Source organism: Arachis ipaensis, chromosome B04 (assembly GCF_000816755.2).
Source record: "Arachis ipaensis cultivar K30076 chromosome B04, Araip1.1, whole genome shotgun sequence".
Taxonomy (NCBI): Eukaryota; Viridiplantae; Streptophyta; class Magnoliopsida; order Fabales; family Fabaceae; genus Arachis; species Arachis ipaensis.
This window is the reverse complement of record NC_029788.2, coordinates 119744403-119754389: the sequence shown is the minus strand read 5'-3', so window position 1 is coordinate 119754389 and position 9987 is coordinate 119744403. Positions and strand designations below refer to the sequence as shown.

Below are 9987 nucleotides of genomic sequence, written 5' to 3'. Positions count from 1 at the left end.
TTTATTTAATAATAAAATATACTCATATTAATTCTATCATATAATAATATATTTTTCTCCTATATTAATAAAAAAATTCAATAGTTATTAACTACATCTAATAGAATGACTGAGAAGTGAGAACTACGAGAAGTTAAACCTAGGTTCAAAATGCTGAAACAAAGAAAAAAAAACAGTGGATATATGATTAGAGAAAAATGTATAATAATGACAAAATATACTAAAACTGGATTTTTTCTCCAACTAATAAAAGTGAGGTGTTAATTCCTCATGAATTCATTTTTTCTCTAAAATGAAATCACTATTTTCTTTTCAAAATTTATTTTAAAAAATATATTTATTATAATTATATTACAATTAACATTTAACGAATAATGTATGATTATACTAATTTAGAGAAATATTTTTATTATAATTATATAAAATCAATATTTAATACATTATCAACTAATAAAAGTGAGGTGCCAATTCCTCGTGAATTCATTTTCTCTCCAAAATGAAAGTACTATTCTCTCTTCTAAATTTATTTTAGAAAAATATCTTTATTATAATTATATTACAATCTTACAATTAGCATTTAATGAATAATGCATAATTATAATAATTTAGAAAAATAAAATAAAGTCCAGTAATTTATCTTCCGATTGCACACGTGTATAGAATAACTTTTAAGAAGGAGTCATATATAGTAAATACGGTCGATAATTGTAAAACTATATACTAACATTGATATAATATTATTTTAGGTATATGTTTTGTAGGCATCAAAGAAAAGTGTTGAGTTGTTTTTTAATAGATTTAAATTATTCATTTTTTATTAGAGAATTTTGTGCATTAGAATTCTCTAATAATTTATTATTTATTTTGAGCTAATTTTGATATGTTCTTATTTGACAGTAAAACAACATATAAAAATTTATTGGTGGGTCTAAGTATTGTTATTTATGGTCACATTGAGTATATATGTTTAATTTATTGAAGAAAGTAGATTACTAAAACCAATTAATAACTATTTAGAGTTAATATATTTAACACTATCTTAATAAAAATAAATAATACATAACATGTTATATTTTTATTAATCAAATTATTATAATTTAAATTAATCTTAACAAAATAATTTAAAATTATAATTTTAATCTTATCACGTGCATGGTACGGGTTAATACACTTGGAAATTACTGCATGATGAATGTGGTATATAGAGAAGTTTTTGAGAGCCTATAATAAAAAGGTAATAACAAAAAATTTATTACTATCACTTAAAAAAATTTAGAAATTCTAGGAACTAATAATAGATGAATTCTTATTGTACATTAATAGTTTGAGAATATTAAAACTATCATAAAAATTCGTATAATTTTATTCTCTTGACAAACAATTTTATAATTACGTTAATCATATAATTTTATATATAAATATTGATACAATGTTATTTCATGTATATATTTTGCAGGTATCAAAGGATAGCATTGAATTGTTATTCAGTGGATTTAAATTATTTATTGTTTATTACAAAACTTTCTACTTTAGGATTCTCTATCAATTTGTTCTTCATTTTGAGCTGATTTTGATATTTTTTTTACTTCATAGTATACCAATATATAAAACTTTGTTGGTAGATTTAAGTATTACTAGATTATTTATGGTCATATTGAGTATATATGCCTGATTTATTGAAAAAAGTTGATTAAATAACTATTTTATAGTTAATACAATTAACACTATATTAAGAAAAGAAAAACAACGCATACAAGTTATTTTTTTATTAATTAAATTATTATAATTAAAATAAAATTTAACATAACAACTTAAAATTATAATTTCAATCTTATCACGTGCATGGCACGGGTGATTAAACTTGTTCAAAATACTAAATGTGGGTTTGGTTTTGGCCGATTGGGACAAATAAATATGTACCGGCAAGAGAATTTACATAGGAAAAAATACATCTTAGTTCTATGCTCCCACAATGTTTATATACGCTATAAGATCACTATGTATCAAATCATTGTTAAAGCTAACACCCCTATGTTTATCAGCTTGTTAAGTCCTTCATGTGAAGAAGTGCTGCCACTTAGTTCTCCAGCATTCACATATTGACTTCTTCCGGTGCCAGTATTTGCAGACACATTAACTGACCAACCATCTATGTAAAACAAATTTTAAGGCTGAATAAGCATTACAATAATAACTAACATAGCCCCAAGCAACGAAAAATACAGCTAACTTTATCATGGCATCTTATAATTCTCATTCTTTCCAGAAATTAATTAAAAGAAAAGTTTCAATTAGTTAGCAATAAAGGTTTCATTTGAACTACAACCGCTAACAGATACATTATGCTTAGGCCTTAAGCTATGGCTACAAGACATTGTGGGCTTTTAAGAACAAGAAAATTTCTTGGTTGGAATGGAAAACGAACAACTTAGGAGCTTCACGGAAAAATAATGAAAATAAGGGAATACAACTAAATGTCAGTGAAAAAAAATAACAAAAGGCAAATAAACTCTGGAATTTAGTTTCTATATAAAGAAAAATAAGGTTCAAGTTCACATAACATCAGCTATCAAGCAAGTATTATTGGATCTGAATGAAACTGATCACTGAAGACAGCAAAAAAAAAGGGCACAAATGTCACTTTAAGCTTCTGTGATTTCAGAATTGACATTAAGGATATGAATAAAAACACATCGGACCCAAACACAAATCATAAAGAAACAAATATGAAAACTCACGAATACACACAAGCAACTTGAAAAGGAGGAGGAGGAGGATTTTGTTGGTGGAGGCACACGCACACACAACATTCACATACAAAGGAACTGGATTTCCTTATATGATACTTCACTATCACATCTAATTAGATTATAGGGGAAAGCCATCAAAGCATCATTGAGTTCTGTTCACCATTTTCATCGACATTCCATAAGTGAGATTTCAAGATATAGATTTAACATATGCAAATTATGGTCTAACAGAGATAAATAGTTTGGAGCAAAAAGCTACCTTTGTAACCCAGAACAGTTGCACACCTACAGCACCATTGACAAGATCCCTCTTCATCTTAGCGTTCTGCACCAACTGCTTAACACCAATGTAGACTCCTCCTATGGCAACAAAGGTCAATGCATAGTTGCCCATCATCTTGAAAGTTCTTATGAGGCCTGGAAGAGCAACGTTTCTCTCAACACGAGGAACATGATTCCAGGTGGCAACAACAGTACCCAGAGGGTGCCAGAAATTAAACCAGTTGTTGCACCCTTAATAGTTTTCATCAATGCAGAGTTGTAGGCAGCATACTACTTATGAGAATCATGTTTTATTCTCTGACCTCTGAAATCAATAAATGCAGAGGCGAATGCCAATGCTGACCCAGCCTGAATTGCGGTTTTGATGCTCCCTTATAGGAAGAAGTGTTCAAATGAGTGTAATCAATTCAGTATTGGTGAAAAAAAATTCATTGCTCAATTACCTCATCCAACATCACAATTCACAAGCAGCAAATACATTTCACAACTAAAACAAAATCAAATTACCAGAAATGAAAATCCAGACAGCTACGCACAACAAAATCTAGGGTAAGGGCTTAAGAAGAGAACGAAACCGAACCTCCTTGAACGTGTGAAACTGGGCATCTTGTCCTATGATCTCCTCCTCCACCTCAACCTGTTGCGACGCCGAAGTCTCGGCACCGGCATCAATATACAGAGACGGTGACTCCGGCGGCTCCGAAACCTCAGACACCGGAGTGAGAGGCTGTATGTGCGGCGGGGACCAACCGAACAGCTCTCTCGACACCATCACGCCCTCCGATCCCTACTAGAATTGAAACCAATGATAGATCCACCGTTATTCACAAGGCAAAATTCGATTCGAGAAAACGACGTGGAGGAACTGGGGGGACGATTCGAACAGAGCTTCGTCTTCTTCTTGGCCAGAGACTACACGAACGGAGCTTGAGAGAAAGAAGAGCAGAGTGGAGACGACATGAAGAGATCTTCGGACAAAGAAGCGCAGAGAGGAGACCGAGTGACCGACTGACAAAGACACTTCTTCTTCTTCTTTGCCCAAACAGCAAGAACACTTTAGATCAAACACTTTTTTTATTTTTTTATTTTTTTTGAATTTTGAATTTTTAAATTATTTCAGATTTAAAATTACAAAACTAAGGCTAACTAAATTTTGACTAAATTAAAAAAATTAAGATAGTTTTTTGTTCAATATAAAATAAAATATTTAAGTTTTTTTATAAAATTAAATAAAACAATCATTTTTGTTAAAATATAAAAAAAATTAATAAAAATATTGATATAATATATATTTAAAAATTAATTAGTCACCCAAAAAAATATAATTCACATGTCATATTTTAAGTTGTCGATGTTTTTATTGTATCGGTATCTATGAATTTAGCATCGTATCAAAATATTCAGGTCTAGATATAAGGGATCCATCTCGCAAATAGGGATGTTTATAGATCGGATTCAATCCACATATCTGCGGTATTTATCTAATCCGAAAATTACAGGTATGGATCTGATTGAATCGGATCCAATCTGCACATTTATAGAATCGTATTGCAGATTTTATGTAGATATCCGTATATCCGCGAATCCGCAAAATAAATAAATAAATAAGTAAATATTTTTTTATGTTTTATTTCTACTAATAATTATCATATATGTTGTATTATTTTAATTTTATTATTTAGAAAAATATGTTTAATATTAAAAATAAATTTTAAAAAATATTTTTGTGTTTTGTGGATATATCCAATATCCGATCCGATCCGCAAATGTGCAGATCGGATCGAATCCAGACTTAAAAACCACAGATATTAGATCCAATCTATTAATTTTAATGTAGATCAGATCGATATTTTAGCCATATCCGATCCGATCCTATCCGCGTTCACCCCTACTCGCAGATTACCGACCCAACGAGTCCTTAACCTGTACACGTAAAGTGATCCGAGTGGCATCCTCTTTTCTAATGAAAATCTGGACAATTTACAAAAATTTTTAGGTAACCAAATCCAAATTAAAAAGACTCAACCGAGTATAAAATATAAATAAAAAAGACCTATTTCTCTCCAAAAATATATCATCTTTATTTTAATTAATTGTTTTATTGTACGAAATTCTTATAAATGACCTCATCTGTCAATCTACTGACGATCAAAACAACACTTTTTTTTTATAGAACTCGCATTCGAATTTAAATATCCTCTTTATTCAACCGTTATTTATGATCTGATAAATCTATCATTACTGAACACGAAACAAACACCTATTTAAATTATTAAACATAACTAATAATAAATGAGGCATAAATTATTAACACATAAATTATCACACAACAATACGTATAAAAAGATCATAAAAATTAAGATATATTATTTGGTAATATGATATAGTGTTTGTGTAGAAAAGAGAGATGTGAGAGTAGTGTGAAGTTTTCTTGGCTCCCCTAAAAACAAGACACAAAGGCTACACAGTTGGGCCCTCACATGGTACAGCTTATGATAATGCATATCCACACATATGACACTCCCACCACCCTTCATTCATTCATGCTTATTGCTTTGGATCACACGGGTATACTTTTTGTCTCAAAAAATTATATATTCTTTAGGGCAATTTACCAAATTAAAATGATTGGATGTAAGCTTTACCAAATTACAACAATTAGAATTTGGTTACCATTTTGCGTTGAATCAATTTATATAGAAACCGTGGGAGCCAACCACGGATTCCAAATGCACATAAACCGTGGGAGGTAGGGAGGTTTTATGATCAAACCATTTTGTATGTAAACCGTAGTAGGCAGCAACGGTTTACGTGAAGAGAATGTGAAGCATAAACCGTGGTAGGCAGCCACGGTTTATGAGTAAATGCTTTCGAACATAAACCACTAGAAGCAGCCACGGTTTATGAGTGAGTAGTATAAATAGCAAAGCCGTGGCTGGTGAGGGCGGATCATTTGTGAGTTTTGTGAGTGAGGGGAAGGTTGGTGGGTGAGAGAGGAAAAAAAATTTTTTTTGTTAAGTTGCTGGTTTGAGAAGTTGGGCTCAGTATCTACCGAGGAACGATGCAGTAGATCAGAGAGTGGTGGCTGCACGCCTTTCTTTGGATAGATTGCGTGTGCATGATGTGAGTAATTTACTTGTAGTTCATTCAGTTATGTTTTGCCTGTTATAGAATTTGTTTTACGTAAAGTTTCATTACGTGATGTAGATCGTGTTGCGTCCACTTCTCATACTCCATCCGGTTCGCCCAATCACACATTGCCGGATTCTCTGTACGCATGATGTCGAACCAGTAATAGAACTCCGCCTCAGTTTTTGCGTACGCAGCATTAACCAGCATTCTTCTCGCATCTTTACCTTTGAAAGAAAGGCTGAAATTTGCTGCCACATGGCGGATACAGTACGCCCGATAAGCACGTGGGGGCAGCCAACCATTCACGGGATCCTCTAGTGCAGACTTGATACCGTTGTGCCTATCCGAGATAACAAGGATACCCTCCTGTGGAGTCACGTGCCTTCTTAAGTTGGACAAGAAAAATGCCCATGACTCGGCATTTTCTCCCTCCACAAGAGCGAATGCTATGGGGAGGATGTTTGAGTTCCCATCCTGTGCAATCGCCAGCAGTAAGGTGCCTCCATATTTGCCGTACAAGTGGGTACCATCAATACTCACAAGCGGCTTGCAATGTTGGAAGGCCTCAACGCAAGGTGGAAATGTCCAGAACAGACGGTGAAAGTACACTGTTGACTCATCAATCTGGTCCCCAACTATAACAGGAGACGTCTGCAACACAGTAACTGTCCCGGGCATCGTCAACTCCACGCCTAGCATCCAACGTGGCAATTCGGCATAAGACTCTTCCCAGTCTCCATATATTTGTGCAACTGCCTTCTGTTTTGCTTTCCAAACCTTCCGGTAACTGGGTTTGAAGCCGTAATCAGCTTCAGTCGCTTGTTGCAAGACCTTGATCGGTACTGCAGCATCCGCACTAACCAACGGAAAAATCCTCGCACAGATAACGTGGTAATCAAGCTGACGGTGATCACTGGAAACAGATGTTGCTAAGCAAGTGTGCGGACCGTTGTACCTCCTAACCTCCCAAGTTCCCTTCCGTGCACGGAGCGAAATCCGAATCAGCCAACTACAACTTTTGCCGAAATCCTTGCACCTTCCATGATACTTCAAATGGTCCGATTCCATCACTCGGTACTCAACACCTCGACGGATGCTGTAGTCCTTCACACTAAGAACAGCTTCTTCTTTACTCTGGAAGGATTGCCCAATCTGAAATTCGGTTGACGAACCACCTACTGTAGCAACTCCGGCCGTATGTTCACCCAGAGCCTCCAAGTTTAACGTCGAGAAGTGTGGAGGGTAATGCTGTGTGCCGGAACTTGAAGGACCTTCTTGTGCTTGTGGATGATTGTTAAATGACTAACTAATAATTAGTGATAATATATAAAAGAGTTAAAGTGAGTAGAGAGAAAACATAGAAAAGAAAAGAGGGGAAAGGAGAGACTTCATTGATTTAATTTTTTTTAATTAAATTGCAATTAAAAAATGTTATATATACATTTTAATTGTGAAATTAGTAATATGTAATAGATATAATGAATTATTAATAGTATACATAAGAGATAGAGTGATAAAGGATGAAGAAAAATAGAGAAACAGAAAAGGAGAGAGATCTTTAATTTGGAAAAAAAAAATTAATTGAAAAAAAAGAGTATTATGTGACACGTTTAGATAATAAATTTTAGAAATTGTGGCATATTGATTAAAAACCTTAAAAAAATAAAATAAGTGAAAAAATGAGAAAAAATTTATTAATTTTAAAAAAAATATACATTATTTTAATTATAATAAAATAGAGTATAATGTGATACATTTTGATTGTCACATTAATAATATATTTTAATTTTAATTTAATAAAAAATATTATATATTATATTTTGATTGTTAAATTAATAACTAATATTAATATATAAAAAAATGTAGTAGAAGAAAGATTATTATTTTAATTAAAAAAACTACTATATAATTATTCTATAAGTCAGGTTTTACTTTATTTTGTTCTTCATTTTTTTTAAAAAAAGTGTTCTTCATGTATTTAGTGTGTGGCAATTTTAACTAGAGCAGCAAATAATACATTCTCTTACTCAAGGTAGTTGGGCTCAAGCTAAGTTTTAAGCCAACCCTATAAGACGTGTGTATTTAATTTGCATAGCACATCAAACAATTTTCTCTCCAAATATAAAATATAAATGAAAAAGATCTATTTCTCTCCAAAAATATATCATCTTTATCTTAATTAATTTTTTTATTGTACGAAATTCTTATAAGTGATCTAGGGGTGCACATGGGCCGGGTGAAGTCGGATTTGATGCGATCCAGACCCGATCCAAAATATACGACAATGAGCCACAGAACCCGTTCATCTCTGCCATCGAGTTTCAGATATAATTAAATATTTTGCACTATTAAAAAAACGAATATAATTAAATGATTATATAAAATATTTTACACTATTATAAATAAATAAAAATTAATTTTTTTAAAAAAATCTTAATATATGCATTTCATACAACTATTTAAAAGTCTTACCATAAAAATATCGTGTTTCAAATTTTGTCATAGCTTTAGAGGAGTTAAATCCACTTTAACTTATATTATTATTTCGGCAATACAAAGAAATAAAATAGCTGCACTGCTTAAGTTATAAACTAATAAAAATCAGAACTAAAGAAAAATCATTCTTTAAAGCCAGTATTATATTTAAAAATGATATCTGTTGTTAAAAACTTTTTCATATGGTAACAATACGGTTTTATAGGGAATTTGAAGCTTTTCCTGCCCCTAGTTTTTATAAGTCCTTGAATTGAAGTTTTCAATTATGAAAAAAAATCCTTGGCTTGAACACAAGTAATATTTCTAAAAGGATAATTTTTTAATGAAATTATTATCTATACTAACCAATAGTCTTATACTAAGGAATCAAAGATAATTTTTTTAATGGATTAATAACTTAAATACTTTCCACTAGCAAGAAAGTAAGTGTTTTTAATTCTTCACTAACAATTAAATAAAATTTATAAGCACATCAAAGAATAAAATAAATTAACTAAGAATATAAGCATTAGAAAAAATAATGTTGACACAACAAACTTCGGCTAAATTTTTTTATTATGGACGAACAGCATATGCAATTTAATTCTATTGATTTTGTATATATTTCTTTTGTACGAGAATGTGTAATTGGTAAATTTGATTATTTTGCAAAGATATTTTTAAAATTTTTTAATATTAAATTGAAAGGTCGACTTTGTTTGTTGTGATTTTATTTTTTGAAATTCATACATTAGAGATCTGATTTTTGGTTTAAAAAAATTGAAGAGTCCACTTTTTATCCTTTAAAAAATTAGAAAATTCGAATTCTACATTTTAAATTAAATAATATCATCTTTAAAATTAATATTTTTACAATCTATAATAATAAAAAACACCATTTCCGTCCTAATATAAAAAACAATTTGCGACAAACTTCATATTTAACATATATTATTTGTATTAGAGTAAAGTATTGTTTTTGTCTTAATGTTTGGGATAAGTCTTAAAGTTGTCCCTAACGTTTAAATAGTTCTATTTAAATCCCAAATGTTTTTAAGAATTTGTTAACAAAATTGATACGGGACAAAATTGAGACGATTTTGAAACGTAAGGGACTTAAATAGGACGAAAACGTTAGGGAACAAAAACGATACATAAAAATAAATTTTAATTTTATCCTTCAATAATATCAATCTTTTACGGTACATAGTTATTCACTTATTTTTTAATCATATCTAAGTAAATTATACTTAATCATATTACTTTCATTCTAAATAAATTTATTTTTTATAATTTTACTCTTAAATATTTTTACTCATTGTGAAATGTTTGTAAAATGAATAATTAT

General features: G+C 30.8%; 1 pseudogene; it reads right to left on the bottom strand.

Moving 5' to 3' along the window:
- The window catches only part of LOC107635021, a 69616-nt pseudogene extending 66288 nt beyond the window's left edge, over window positions 1-3328 (bottom strand).